General features: G+C 44.5%; 1 protein-coding gene across 1 annotated transcript in view; it reads left to right on the forward strand.

The window, feature by feature from the left end:
* Positions 1-14,325, forward strand: part of IGSF5 (immunoglobulin superfamily member 5) — a 200,849-nt gene that overhangs the window by 100,287 nt on the left and 86,237 nt on the right. Inside the window, exons 2-3 of the mRNA XM_034948070.3 lie at positions 12,029-12,144; positions 12,486-12,709. The gene's annotated coding sequence lies outside the window, so the exon portion shown is untranslated. The remainder of the gene's footprint in view (positions 1-12,028; positions 12,145-12,485; positions 12,710-14,325) is intronic.

Genomic DNA, 14,325 nt, shown 5'->3' on the forward strand with positions numbered 1-14,325 from the left:
CATCCTCACTCTAATTTATATTTTGGGGGGAATTTAATAGATCCATTTTCTTTTTCATAGAGTTATGTTTGATCATCAATCCAGGATCATCAATCCTGGGCTGATCTGGTGTGTTCAGAATTAAGATGAATTACTTCTACCATTAATCATCTATTAATAATATAACATTTCCTTTTGCTGAAGTTTGTATAAAGAATTCTCTTACCAGGGAGCATCTGAGCCATAAGAAGCCTGCTACTCAGCGTTGCCAAAGGCAGACTTTTAGTGATGCTAACTAGGGTGCCTCCCCTCTGTGGGTCCTCACCTTCCCCAATCCCACCCACCTGCTTGATATCTTAGAACTTGCCTATCCTCATGGGTTGACCTGGTGAGAGCCTGATTATGCTCACATAAAGTCACAACTTCACTAATTAGGCCCCAATAACTAGAGATTTGTTATACCTCAATGTGTTTAGCTCATGCTTGAAGGGGTGGGTTGCCCCTCCACACCTGTGGGTGTTTCTCGTAAGGTGGAACGAGAGACTTGGGAAAGAAAAAGACACAGAGACAAAGTATACAGAAAGAAATAAGGGGACCCAGGGGACCAGCGTTCAGCATATGGAGGATCCCGCCAGCCTCTGAGTTCCCTTAGTATTTATTGATCATTCGTGGGTGTTTCTCCGAGAGGGGGATGTGTCAGGGTCACAAGACAATAGTGGGGAGAGGGTCAGCAGACAAACACGTGAACAAAGGTCTTTGCATCATAGACAGGGTAAAGAATCAAGTGCTGTGCTTTTAGATGTGCATACACATAAACGTCTCAATGCTTTACAAAGCAGTATTGCTGCCTGCATGTCCCACCTCCAGCCCTAAGGCAGTTTTTCCCTATCTCAGTAGATGGAACGTACAATCGGGATTTATACCGAGACATTCCATTGCCCAGGGACGGGCAGGAGACAGATGCCTTCCTCGTGTCTCAACTGCAAGAGGCATGCCTTCCTCTTTTACTAATCCTCCTCAGCACAGACCCTTTACGGGTGTCGGGCTGGGGGACGGTCAGGTCTTTCCCTTCCCATGAGGCCATATTTCAGACTATCCCATGGGGAGAAACCTTGGACAATACCTGGCTTTCCTAGGCAGAGGTCCCTGCGGCCTTCCGCAGTGTTTGTGTCCCTGGGTACTTGAGATTAGGGAGTGGTGACGACTCTTAAGGAGCGTGCTGCCTTCAAGCATCTGTTTAACAAAGCACATCTTGCACCACCCTTAATCCATTTAACCCTGAGTTTGACACAGCACATGTTTCAGAGAGCACGGGGTTGGGGGTAAGGTCACAGAATCTCAAGGCAGAAGAATTTTTCTTAGTACATAACAAAATGGAGTCTCCCATGTCTACTTCTTTCTACACAGACACAGTGACAATCTGATCTCTCTTGCTTTTCCCCACACATGCTTTTTGTTATACTCTGAGGGAAGTGTTTGCTAAGCAAATTAATAGTGTAATCAAGATCCCAGGGAGAATGCTTAAGAGCCAAAGGCAACATACAATAGAATATAATTGATCATTTAGATAAATAGCATAGGATGTTTCCTGAGAAATATCTTTTTAGGCAAATAATCTCAGATATTTGATAGACCTAGAAATCATAAAGACTTTCTTTGGTTTGAGTTTTGATATAGGTTGGATTTGTGTCCCTGCCCAAATATCATGTCAAATTGTAATCTCCAGTGTCAGAGGGGAGCCTGGTGGGAGGTGATTGGATCATGGGGGCAGAGTTCCCCCTTGCTGTTCTCATTGATAGTGAGTGTGTTCTCACAAAATCTGGCTGTTTAAAAGTATGTAGCACCTCCCCATTTGCTCTCTTCCTCCTGCCATGTAAGATGTGCCTGCTTACCCTTTGCCTTCTGCCATGGTTGCAAGTTTCCTGAGGCCTCCTAAGCCACGCTTCCTGTACAGCCTGTGGAACTGTGAGCCAATCAAACCTCTTTTCTTGATAAATTACCCAGTTTCAAGTATTTCTTTATAGTATTGTGAGAACAGACTAATACAAATGTGCTCCCCCAAAGTTTATGTGTTAGAAACTTAACCCCCAACTGCAAAGTGTTGGGAGATGGAACCTAATAAGAGGTGATTAGGTCCTGAGGGATCTGCCCTCATGAGTGGATTAATGTTGTTACCATGAGAGTGGCTAGTTATTGTGAAAGTGGGTTGTTATAAAAGCAAATTTGGCCCCCTTCCCCCTCTTGCTCTCTTGCTCTCACCCTCTCTTGCCCTTCTGTGTCCCACCATGGGATGACACAGCACAAAGGCCCATACCAGATGATATTGCCATGTTTTTGGACTTCCCAGCCTCCAGAACCATAAGCCAAATACATTATTTTCCAGGAATTATTATCTTTATTCGACATTTTTTGTATCAATTTTCTTTTTTTCTTTTTTATTATACTTTAAGTTCTGAGATACATGTGCAGAACATGCAGGTTTGTTACATAGGTATACATGAGCCATGGTGGTTTGCCATGCCCATCAACCCGTCATCTCCATTAGGTATTTCTCCTAATGCTATCCCTCCCCTTGCCCTCCATCACCCGACTGGCCCCAGTGTGTGATGTTCCCCTCCCTGTGCCCGTATGTTCTCATTGTTCAACTCCCACTTATGAGTGAAAACGTGGTGTTTGGTTTTCTGTTCCTGTGTTAGTTTGCTGAGAATGATGGTTTCCAGCTTCATCCATGTCCCTGCAAAGGACATGAACTCATTCTTTCTTATAGCTGCATAGTATTCCATGGTGAATATGTGACACATTTTCTTTATCCAGTCTATCATTGCTTGGCATTTGGATTGGTTCTAAGTCTTTGCTATTGTGAGTAGTGCTGCAATAAACATATGTGTGCATGTGTCTTTATAGTAGAATGATTTATAATCCTTTGGGTATATACCCAGTAATGGGATTGCTGGGTCAAATGGTATTTCTGGTTCTAGATCCTTGAGGAATTGCCACACTGTCTTCCACAATGGTTGAACTAATTTACACTCCCACCAACAGTGTAAAATTGTTCCTATTTCTCCACATCCTCTCTAGCATCTTTTGTTCCTGACTTTTTAATTATTGCCATTCTAACTGGGTGCTGAACCTACCACAGTGCAGCAAAGCCACTGTAGCCAGACTGCCTCTCTAGATTCCTTGTCTCTGGGCACGGCATCTCTGAAAGAAAGGCAGCAGTCCCTACCTGGGGAAGGGGCAGCTGTGGGCGTAGCTTCAGCAGACTTAAATGTTCCTGCCTGCTGGCTCTGAAGAGAGCAGCAGATCTCCCAGCACAGCACTCGAGTTCTGCCAAGGGACAGACTGCCTCCTCAAGTGGGTCTCAGAGCCTTGTGCCTCCTGACACCTCCCAGCAGTCGTCGACAGACACATACAGGACAGCTCTGGCTGGCATCTGGCGAGTGCCCCTCTGGGACAAAGCTTCCAGAGGAAGGAGCAGGCAGAAATCTTTGCTGTTCTGCAACCTCCTCTGGTGATACCCAGGCAAACAGGGTCTGGGGTGGACCTCCAGCAAACTCCAGCAAACTCCAGCAGACCTGCAGAAGAGGGGCCTGACTGTTAGAAGGAAACAGAAAGCAATAGGATCAACATCAGCATAAAGGGTGCCCAGGCAAAAACCCCATCAGAAGGTCACCAACATCAAAGACCAAAGGTAGATAAACTTCTGTTCATCAAAAATTACCGTGTCTCAGGTATTCTGTTAGAGCAGCAGAAAATCAATTCTAACAAAGCTAGACTTCTTTTTGGATTATTCTATAATCCAGATTGGTGTGACTTCACCCGAAATTGTGTGAATGAGAACTTTGAGTATACTTCAAAGGATTTTTCAGATGCAGAATTATATTTTATAAAGATTTTATTAGTTTTTAAGTCTTAAGATATATAATCTTTTCAGATGATTCCAACTTAAATATGGGTAACTTGCTAATCAATTCACTTCTGTTGTTTAGTTTTCTTAAATTTAAAAATAGCATTTATCTGCCCACATAAAGACTTGACCATATATGTTCATAGCAGTTTTTATTTACAGTTATCCAAATCAGAAACAATTTAAATGTCCATCAACAGAAAAATAAAGTTTTATTATGTTCACCCAATGAAATGCTGCTTACCAATGCAAAATGAACAAACTAATGATACAAGCAACATGGATAAATCTCAAAAATATTATGCTAACCGAAAGAAGCCAGATATAAAAGTATCCATGCTACATAATTTCATTAATAAGAATCCTAGAAAAGTTTAATCTTACCCTACAGTGGAGTGGGAAGAGGACAGGGTCCCAAGCAGATGCCCAGGAAGCAAAAAAAAAAAAAGGCTCTATTAAACTAGACACATTTTGATGTGCAGTTCCAGACCTTGGTGCCTACCCTGATATCACATGAAATGCTGTGCATGTACACGGAGGTATGAGCAGTGATGTTCTAAAGCATTATTTTTAACGATAAAAACAGGTTTTAAATGTCCATCAGTAGGGGAAGACTAAATACCCCAGATATTGTACATCTGTGTTGTGGAGCCCTCTGCAGTATTTACAAAGAATTAGATGGAATGCCCTTGGGAGAAAAAAATGTAAGTTGTAATAAAGCTCTGTATTTTATAAATTTATCTAAATGTGGAGGGAATGGTCTGAAGAGAATCATACCATGTGATTATTTTAAGTGACCCTGTAAGGAAGGGACAACGATTTGGGGCAGGAGTCGGGGGGTCAAATGTCTTCTTTTGTTAAGACACAGCTATTATGAATACTGCTGTGATGAAAATACAAATGCATGTGTCTTTTTGGTATAAGGATTTATTTTCCCATTGGGTACAGATGGACATAAAGATGGCAACGTTTGATACTGAGGACTGTAACCACCTGATGGGATCTTCCTGCCTGCTGCATAAAGAAATGTTAGCAGCAGTGAATCTGTATGGTTCTGCAGCCACTTCAGTTCTTGACTCCTCAGAAGAAAGAATTTGACTGAGGGGCATAAGGCAGAGGGAGAGACCAAGGCAAGTTTTTTAGAGCAGGAATGAAAGCTCATTAAACAGTTTTAGAGCAGGAATGAAAGGAAGTCGAGTACACTTGGAAGACAGGCAAACAGGTCACTTGAGAGGTCAAGTGCACTGTTTGACTTTTGACTTGGGGTTTTATACCTTGGCATGCTTCCAGGGTGTTGTGTCCCTTCTCCCCTAGTTCTTCACTTGGGGTGGGCTGTCCACATGAGCAGTGGCCTGCCAGCCCTTGGGAGGGGCTGTGTTTGCAGTGTGTTTACTGAAGTCGTACACATGTTCACTTGAGGCATTTTTCCCTTTGCCAGTTGAATGTTCGTAGAGGAAGGTCATATAGCAATTAAGCTCTGCCATTTTTCCTCTTATTGTGCATGCTTGAGCCCACTTGCCCAACTCCTGAGATCTTACTGGGGAGCTGCTGATCACCAGTTTCAGGTGTTTCTATTGGGAGACTGCCTTTCCCTGGTGCCAGTTGTGACTAATTATTATATTATTTTAGAGAGACAGTTTAACAACCACCTAACCATCACCTGATGGTCACCTGACATTCTTGGTTGTGGGGGCCCTCTCCTGCCCTGCTCATGTGTGACTAACTACCTACCATAAAACATCCCCCCCTTAAGAGTCCAAGATCCCAATTCTTTGGGGGAAAGATGGTTAGTCTTCTATAACTGCTTCCTGCTGACAGAGGACTGGTAGTGGTTGTTCTGTAGGTCTTGGCCTCTTGCTAGCTGTCCTCCTGCATGCCGAATCACTTATGTGTGGGGCCACAGGAGTGGGGTTGGTGGGTCTAGGTGGTGTCATGGGTGTCAGACTTGCAAAAAATCTGAAAAGATATCTCAAAAGGCCAAGCTACAATAGTGATGTTATTTGCAGGAGTAATTGAGGAAGTTGCATAGTTTATAACCTCTGGAATAATGGCTGGTAATCGTTTCTGTCTGTACCTTAGCAGGTCTCAGGCTCCTTTCCTCCCCGCAGCCTAATGGCCTGCTATTAGCTTTACAAAAGTGATTGAGTTCTGGGCAAGGCTTCTTATCATTTAAATGATAGCCTAAATGTCTTTCAAAGTTAGCTCAGCCCAGTAGCCCAGGAATAATTAAGGGAAAGGCAAGATGAGTGGTGGGTTAGCTCAGCTCACTGTTATAATTGCTCTCCTGATATAATTTTTGCAAAGGCAGTTTCAGGACTACTTAGGGGGGATGGAGGGGAGCAAGGGCTGAAAAATAATCAGCTGCTATGCTCACTGCCTGGGTGATAGGATTTGTGCCCCAAATGTCAGCATCACACAATATACCCATATAACAAACCTGCACATGTACCCCCTGCATCTAAAATAAAAGTTGAAATTTTTTTTTTGAAAAGGACAGTCTTTGTCATAAATTTCCTGGGGCTCAAATCCAAGCTTTGCCTTCTACTGTGTGACTTCATGCAAGTTATTTCATTTATTTGGGCCTTAAATTCCTCATCTCTAACATAAGGATAAAATAACATTACCTATGTGTTATAAAACCATTGAACAAAGTAAAAAAAAAAAAATCAGAAAGTGCTTCTAGGAGGCTTGCATAGACTAAAAACTCCACAAATGTTAGCTATTATATTGTGAGTGGTGAGCAAAAACGACTTCAATTTTATGTAAAGTGTCTGAATTTTAAACCGTGAGACTGTATTTTCAATGTATTATAAGTGTAATTAATAATAATAATTTAAAAAATAAATAGATAAAGTAACAGAAGTAGAAATGCAGATGACTCTGTCAAGAAGTTTAAAGAAAAGAAGGGGAAGAAAGGCAGCTCAGGGAAGAGAAGTGAAACATCTCCATTTAAACATACTCAATGTGCTTTACACTTGTTCACAAGTCTGCACTGTAGGTTTAAGTTCTAAGCTCAATACCAGCTAGTTGAGTAACATCAACCCTTAAAACTCACTGCTTTACTGATAATGCAAATGACCTGGAGAGACATAAAATAGGAGCAGAAGTTTACCTTAAAAATCACAAATTGATGTCCATGTCTTAAGAGAAATTTATCAACATAACTAGAAAGCAGTTGAAGCCAAGAACTAAAGTGCCCTATGAAAAAAATAAAGCATGATTTGCACAGTTCCCAGGTTCAGAATACATGGGCAAGCTAGGTGGCAAGAGCAGAGAAAACTCTGGTGGACACTAAATTAATTGCTGGCTGGCCACGCTTCTATGACACCAAGAGATATATCTAAGCCCCTACCACACATCCACCTGCAGTGCCAACAGAGGATGCTGGGTGGCAGGTGGGGTTCGTAGCTAATGCTGAAATTTGCATCACTTTAAGACACCAGTGTCATCATAGCCCAGTGTCATCATAAGTGCACATTTAGAATTGAGGTGTATTCACTCCTGCATTCTAACGTAGAAAAGGTCCACTTCCCATCTGGTGTCTGTGGCCAGATGGAGGTGTAGGGTCTTAGGAAAGCAATATGTCTTGAAATATTCATAAAGAAATAATGTCAATTGAAATAAACCACATCAACAAAACCTAGTAGCTGACTCTACTCTTTGGTTTTCAGTCTTTAAAAATTCAGAAGGGAAATGCATCTAAGCAATTCCAACACACCCAGTTTCCCCGTTTACTAGTTGAGTAATGTAAAGGAAACAACTTGACTTTTCTAAGCTTATCTATTAATACAAAACAATGCAATGAGCGTTGCCAGGCCCTAAATGTTGGGAGCACTTGCCTTGGGCCAGAAGCTCAGCATGGGGTCATGGCTTACACATGGTGAGTCCTGGCTACTCCACAGGGTGGCTGACTTCCTTCCTTGTCTCTTCCATCTACACAACCTGTGAGGAGGAAGTCACTTGACCAAATGAAAAATCTAAAACTAGGAAGCCTAAAAGTGTGGTTCAAATCTTACACTTTACTATGTTTATCACGTTTACTCTGGCAGAGCTCATCAGCTTGAAAACTTCGTTTCTTTACCAGGGAATCCACTCTGGGGAAGCAACAGTCCAAGATGTTACTGGAAAGGAGTCCCAATCCAGACCCCAAGAGAAGGTTCTTGGATCTCGTGCAAGAAAGAATTCAGGGCAAGTCCATACAGTAAAGTGAAAGGGGCTGCTAGTTGCCCATGTTTATGGTTATTTCTTGATGATATGCCAAACAAGGGGTGGATTATTCATGCCTCCCCATTTTAGACCATATAGGATAACTTTTTGATGTTGCCATGACATTTATAAACTGTCATGGTGCTGATGGGAGTGTAGCAGTGAGGACGACCAGAGGTCTCTTCCGTTGCCATCTTGGTTTTGGTGGGTTTGGCCAGCTTCTTTACTGCAACCTGTTTTATCAGCAAGGTTGTTATGACCTATATCTTCTGCTGACCACCTATGTCATCCTGTGACTAAGAATGGCTTAGCCTCCTGGGAATGCAGCCCAGTAGGTCTCAGCCTTATTTTACCCAGATTCTATTCAAGATGGAGGTGCTCTGCTTCAAACTCCTCTGACAAAACCATCAGAAACCAGAGAGAAGGCAGACACCTCAAGGTGACGCTGGCCAAGACCCAGACAGGCATCATGTGTCCCAGTGGAGACTGGCTCGTGATGACACCTGAGCCACAGACGATCCCTCTCACACCTAGATGCTATCTAAGGCCGATGGCAACCGGATGCCACCCTGAGCATGAGGTAGGAGGCAATTAACCCCTGGTTGGCTGAATTGACCCAGAGAACGGAGTTGACCTTCAATTATCAATGTTGAACATTCTTCTAAGAAGACGTGAGGAGAGCTTGAGATAGAAATTAAATTCAGACATACTAAGCATGTAAAAATAAGGGATGTTCCATCTGTTGCCCACCCGAGGATAATGGATTGACACTTCAGGGACTTTAGCAATATGCCAGGCACTGTGCTAAGTAACTGACACTGATTAGACCATTTAATAATTACAACTGAATGGGTGGTTAATGATTGTTATTTCATTGTTTTAGATGAGAAGCTCAGAAAAGTCAAGTAGCTTCGTTAAGATTGCACAACTAGTAAATGAGAGAATCAGGCGTGCTGGGATTTTTAAGGTACATTTCCCTTCTGAATGGCTGAAAACTGAAAAGTAGAGTCAGTTAGACATCCAGCTATCAGCTTTATGCATTGGGTCCTATGGTAGAGAGAATGTATCTCAGGTCTGAGCCTGAACTTTCACCCTCATGCTCCTTCATAGCCCCATGTCTCCAGAGTCTGGGCTTCAGACATTGCCCTGGGTCAGGATTCCCAGGAAACTGACTCTGAGATGGAGATGTGCATGCAGGTGGTGACTGGGAACGGCTCTGAGGAACAGCCCCTGTGAGGGAGGGAGGGAGCAGGATGCCGCAGGAGAAATTGAAGTGCAATAGAGATGCAACTGAGGCCTCAGCTGATCTCACAGAGAGCTTTGAAGCTTGGGTGGCATTTCAGAGATGCCTTGAATTAAAGTTTTGGGAGCTGGGTCTTTGTATCCTAGCATCAATGAGTCACTGGATGCAGGCTACCCCTGGCGTCTGAGGAATGCGCACCCTGAACTGAGGGCGGGAGTTGGCCAACATACCACAGAACCACTGCAGTCCACCTGCAGCATTCCGCCACGTTCCAGAAGCTCGCTTGATGTGGGCAGAGCTCGTCTGGGACTTGGTTGGTCTCTTCCTGGATAAACCTACAATGGAAAGGTTATTGAGACAAACCGATGTCTCTATGCTGAAGTGATCTTGGGACAATGACAGATACTCATGACCTCCCGCCCCTACTACCCAGTCTTGGTTCTCCTCACCCCCAGCTAGCACTGCTAGACTTAGACTTTGATGGTCCAGGGTGGGGGCTGCCCAGACTCTCATCCCTCGGGGTCTCTGTCCTCTGCTCACCATACCTTCCTTGGTTCACGACTGAGGTGCCCTCCATTTGTTATGAATATTCAGTCAGCGAGGACTAATAGACACCCCCGTGGATCATGTGGGTGCAGAAGGTGTTCTTCCTTCCTTCCATGTGCAACAGCAGGCTCTTTTTTTTTTTTTTTTTTTTTTTTTGAGACGGGTCTCACTCTGTCGCCAGGCTGGAGTGCAGTGGTGCGATCTCTTGGCTCACTGGAACTTCCACCTCCCGGATTCAAGCGATTCTCCTGTCTCGGTCTCCCGAGTAGCTGGGACTTTAGGTGCGCACCACCATGCCCAGCTGATTTTTGTATTTTTAGTAGAGACAGAGTTTCACCATGTTGGCCAAGATGGTCTCGATCTCTTGACCTTGTGATCTGCCCACCTCAGTCTCCCAAAGTGCTGAGATTACAGGCGTGAGCCACTGCGCCCCACCAGAAGCCTCTTTTTTAATGATTAGGGCCAATTAGTCCTGCCAGATGGTGACACCTTTTCTTGCTGCTGGTTGTATGGCAAAAGAAGCCTGAAGTGTCAGGGAGGCAGTCCCAGCTTAATGTGTAATGAGACTCTTGCTGTGTCCCTTAGTGGAAAAAGTCCCCCTCTGGGGAGCTGCAATGATGGGAAGCACAGTTCTCTAAGTGAGCCACTGGGAGCAATCATAAGTAGGGCAGCACTCCTTCCAGCCACTGAATCCCATACTCATGGTAGACCTCCTGGGGACACAGTACCATGCCTTTGTTATTGATTTCGAGAGAATATTGCATCTTGGAGTGCAGTGCCCCATCCTTGCAGGAGATTATCTCCAAGCTGTATCCTCAAAGGGTAGCTTCATTGAGCTATCAGGACAGAAGCTCCAGGGCAGTGCGGGATGTGATAGGACTGGTGAACCCATGCTTACTTGCACGCTCACTTGTCAAATTTCTTTTCCTGTGAAGCGGGTCCCTGGGTCCAAAGGCACATCGTGCAGGATTCACGTGGGCAGACCAGACGTTTTGTAAACCCTCGGATAGTGATGGTGCCTGAAGTTCTGTGGAAAGGAAAGCCAAACTCCCACCAGGATATGAGTTAATTCCTGTCAAGCAGAATCATTCCCTTCCAGAGTGGCTGGTTGGTCTCTGAGTGATTGTGCCGTACTGGGGGCTCAGGGTTGTTCTCTGTGGCTTGCAGGTTGGGTATTTAGTAGCTAGATCAGCCTTGGTGAGTTGGAGACCATGCTGTTGGGTCCATGCATAGCCTCCTTCCCTGTCACCACAGCTGCTTCGTTCATGGGTTCATTGTGCCACTACTGGAGTGAGCAGTGAGTGAGGAGGGCTGAACCTCGGCTGGCTGAGTCATTCTCCCTCCTTGTTGTTTGATGTCTCTTCCACGGTGAATGCTGTCTTGGGGAAACTAACATAGAACATGACCATCTTTATGTTTAATGCTCATCCTGACAGGATCATTCACAGGCCTCCTTGTCCCAAACTTTGAATTTTTCTTCTTCTAAGTCACTAAACAATCAGCCAAGCCATTCACCACTGCCAATGAATCTATATGTGTTTTAACCTCGGGCCACTTTTGTTTCCACTCCAAGTAGATGACATTGGGAGGAAGTCCCTCATTACGTCTTTCGGGGGCACCCTGAATTATCAGGGGCTGTAGTGCAGGAATAGTCCATTTTCAGCTAGTACCATGTAGCAAGTTTACCCATCTGCCATCTGTGAACCAAGCATTTCCCTCCCTGCTCAGCAGGTAAAAAGGGACAAGCCCCTTTCCCTGCCACTGTGTGGTCACAGGAGTTAACTGAAGGGAAAGCACTGGTTAGAAGTGGTGGATGACAGGCAGGGCTGGGTGTGGGAGAGTGTCTCGGACACCTGCCAGTGCAACTTACAAGTGCCTTCTGGCCTTACTGGTGCTCCATCATGAGAATTATTTGCAGATTGCTTGTCTGACCTTATGAGTTAGGGGGTCCTGACCTGAACCCAGGTCATGGTGGGCTGGCTGCATGGTCCTTGTTGCCACGGTTAGGTAGCAGGACAAAGCTTTTTTCAAATAGTGCATATTTTTCTGCTGCTAATGATGTGAGCTTGCTCTAGACCTAAGGGTCTGTGCTGTGATTCTCCTGTTGAGCCTTGTCTTAAATGCCACCTGGTGTCTTTTCCCACTAGGGCCTGCCGGGCTGTATGGACCTAACAGCAGGGACACTTGCACCTCAGCCTGGACCTGCTGCCCTGCTCTTCCTTCTCTGGGTCTCATGCAAAACTGGCATCTTTCATGTCGCAGGGTAAGTGTGTTTGAGCAATGTTCCCAAGGGTGGGAAATGCTGCCTCCAGAATCCAGAGAAGTCTGCTGGGCCTTGTGCTTCCTTCTTAAAGGTGGGAGGTGTAAGGTGCAATAATTTTATGTTTTACTTTAGAGGGAATGTCCCAGCAAGCCCCAGACCACTGCATCCTTACAAACATACTGATCTATGGGGTTCCTGATCTTCATAGGGTTTCTCTCTTATCTTTCTTCCCACCTCCTGGCAACATACTTGCTGCATTTTGTTCATTCAGCCTTAATGTGTCCACATAGTGGACCAACATGATGCACTGTGGAATGTCCACAAGGTCCCGGTCTTTTCAGCCTGTATCCTGACAGAGAGCTGGAGAATTAACATCGCCCTGGGAAGAGCTGTGAATGAGTACTGCTATCCATCCCACGTGAGCGCGAGCTGCTCCTACTCCTCCCTGCTGATAAAGAGGAGAAACTGCGTTCATCGGATGCTTGGCTGTGTGCCATGTCTATGGTCGCTGGCTCTAGAAAAAGTTCCACATGGGCTCAGCAGCTGTGCTTGGGACTACACTTGGGTGAGTTTGCAGTACTTCACTTTCACCTTCTAAGATGTCTGTGGCTTGGAAGTAGCCTGATTAGTGAATGAAAAAGGGATATGATGGAATCCATTGGCCTTGCTTCCCCTGCATCTACTGTTTCCCTTGGGATACAATGTTGTTTTTGATTTACTGTCTTGGCCTGAAGGCAAACATAAGTTTTTGCTTGGCTTACCCCACTGTGATAGCTCTTACTCTGCAGAACAAGGAATCTATACATGGTGTATTTGTTTACTAGGGCTGACATAATAAGTATCACACACTCGGTGGCTTAAACATAAGAAATGTATTGTCTCAGTCCTGGAGGCCAGAAGCCTGAGGGCTGGCTCCTCTGAGGTCACAAGAGGAGATCTACTCCAGGCTCTCCCACAGCTTCTGCTGGTTGCTGCAGCTGCTGGTGAGCTTTGGCTTATAGAAGCATCACTGGGGTCTCTGCCTTCTTCTTCACGTGGTATCCTTCTTGTGTGTGTGTGTCTGTGTGTAAATTTCTGTTTTATAAGGACACCAGGCACATGGGTTAGGGCTCACCCTAGTGACCTTATCTTAACTCATTACATCTGCAATGACCCTTTTTTTCAAATAAGTTCATATTCTGAGGTACTGAACATCAGGACTCCGATATATAATTTTGTTTGGGGGAAGACTCAATTCAGCCCATAACTTGTGGGTTCTACCAACTGTCAAGTGTGCCCACCCCAGTTACACATGGTGGATGGGGAAGCACCCACTGGGTGAGTCTACGGGCCTGATGGGCCTGGGCCAGGACTCTTCCTTCCTTCCTTCCTTCCTTTTTTCTCCCTTTCCTTTCCTTTTCTTTCTTTCGTTCTTTCTTTCTTTTCTTTCTTTCTCATCTCCCTTCCCTTCTCTTCCTTTCTTTCTTTTCTTTTCTTTCTTTTGATATGAAGTCTCACTCTGTCACCCAGGCTGGAATGCAGTGGCGTCATCTCAGCTCATTGCAAACTCCACCTCCCTGGCTCAGGTGATCCTCCTGCCTCAGCCTTGCAAGTAGCTGGGACTACAGGTGCATGCCACCATGCCCAGCTAATTTTTTGTATTTTTAGTAGAGATGGGGTTTCACCATGTTGCTCAGGCTGGTCTTGGACTCCTGAGCTCAAGTGATCCTCCTGCCTCAAGCTCCCAAAGTGATGGGATTGTGGGTGTGAGCCACCATGACCAGCCCAGTTAATAATTTCTTATGCTATAAAGGCCTCTTTCTAAATGTAAATACATGCTTTTGTTTTCATCTGAGCCATAGCATTCCAACTTAGTTTTAGTCCAAGTTATGGAGGTCCACATATTTATTTTCTTAATAATCATCTTTAGCACTCATTCATTCCTTCATCCATTTATTTTCCATTGAGTGCTTATCCATGACAGGTAGTGTCCTAGATTCTGAGGATACGTTGTAAACAAATAAGAAAATAGATCCTTGCTCTTGTATAGTACACAGAGTGTTATGGCTAATTTTAGCTTGGATTATGGAAGTATAAATACAATTTCATTTTATGCAAGAAGAAAATATGGCTGGAAGATGATCATTCACGGGCTTTATAATTAGCATAATTTACAGTCTTCTTCCAACTTTAGGGTGAGAA

The sequence above is a fragment of the Pan paniscus genome, chromosome 22 (assembly GCF_029289425.2).
Source record: "Pan paniscus chromosome 22, NHGRI_mPanPan1-v2.0_pri, whole genome shotgun sequence".
Classification (NCBI taxonomy): Eukaryota; Metazoa; Chordata; class Mammalia; order Primates; family Hominidae; genus Pan; species Pan paniscus.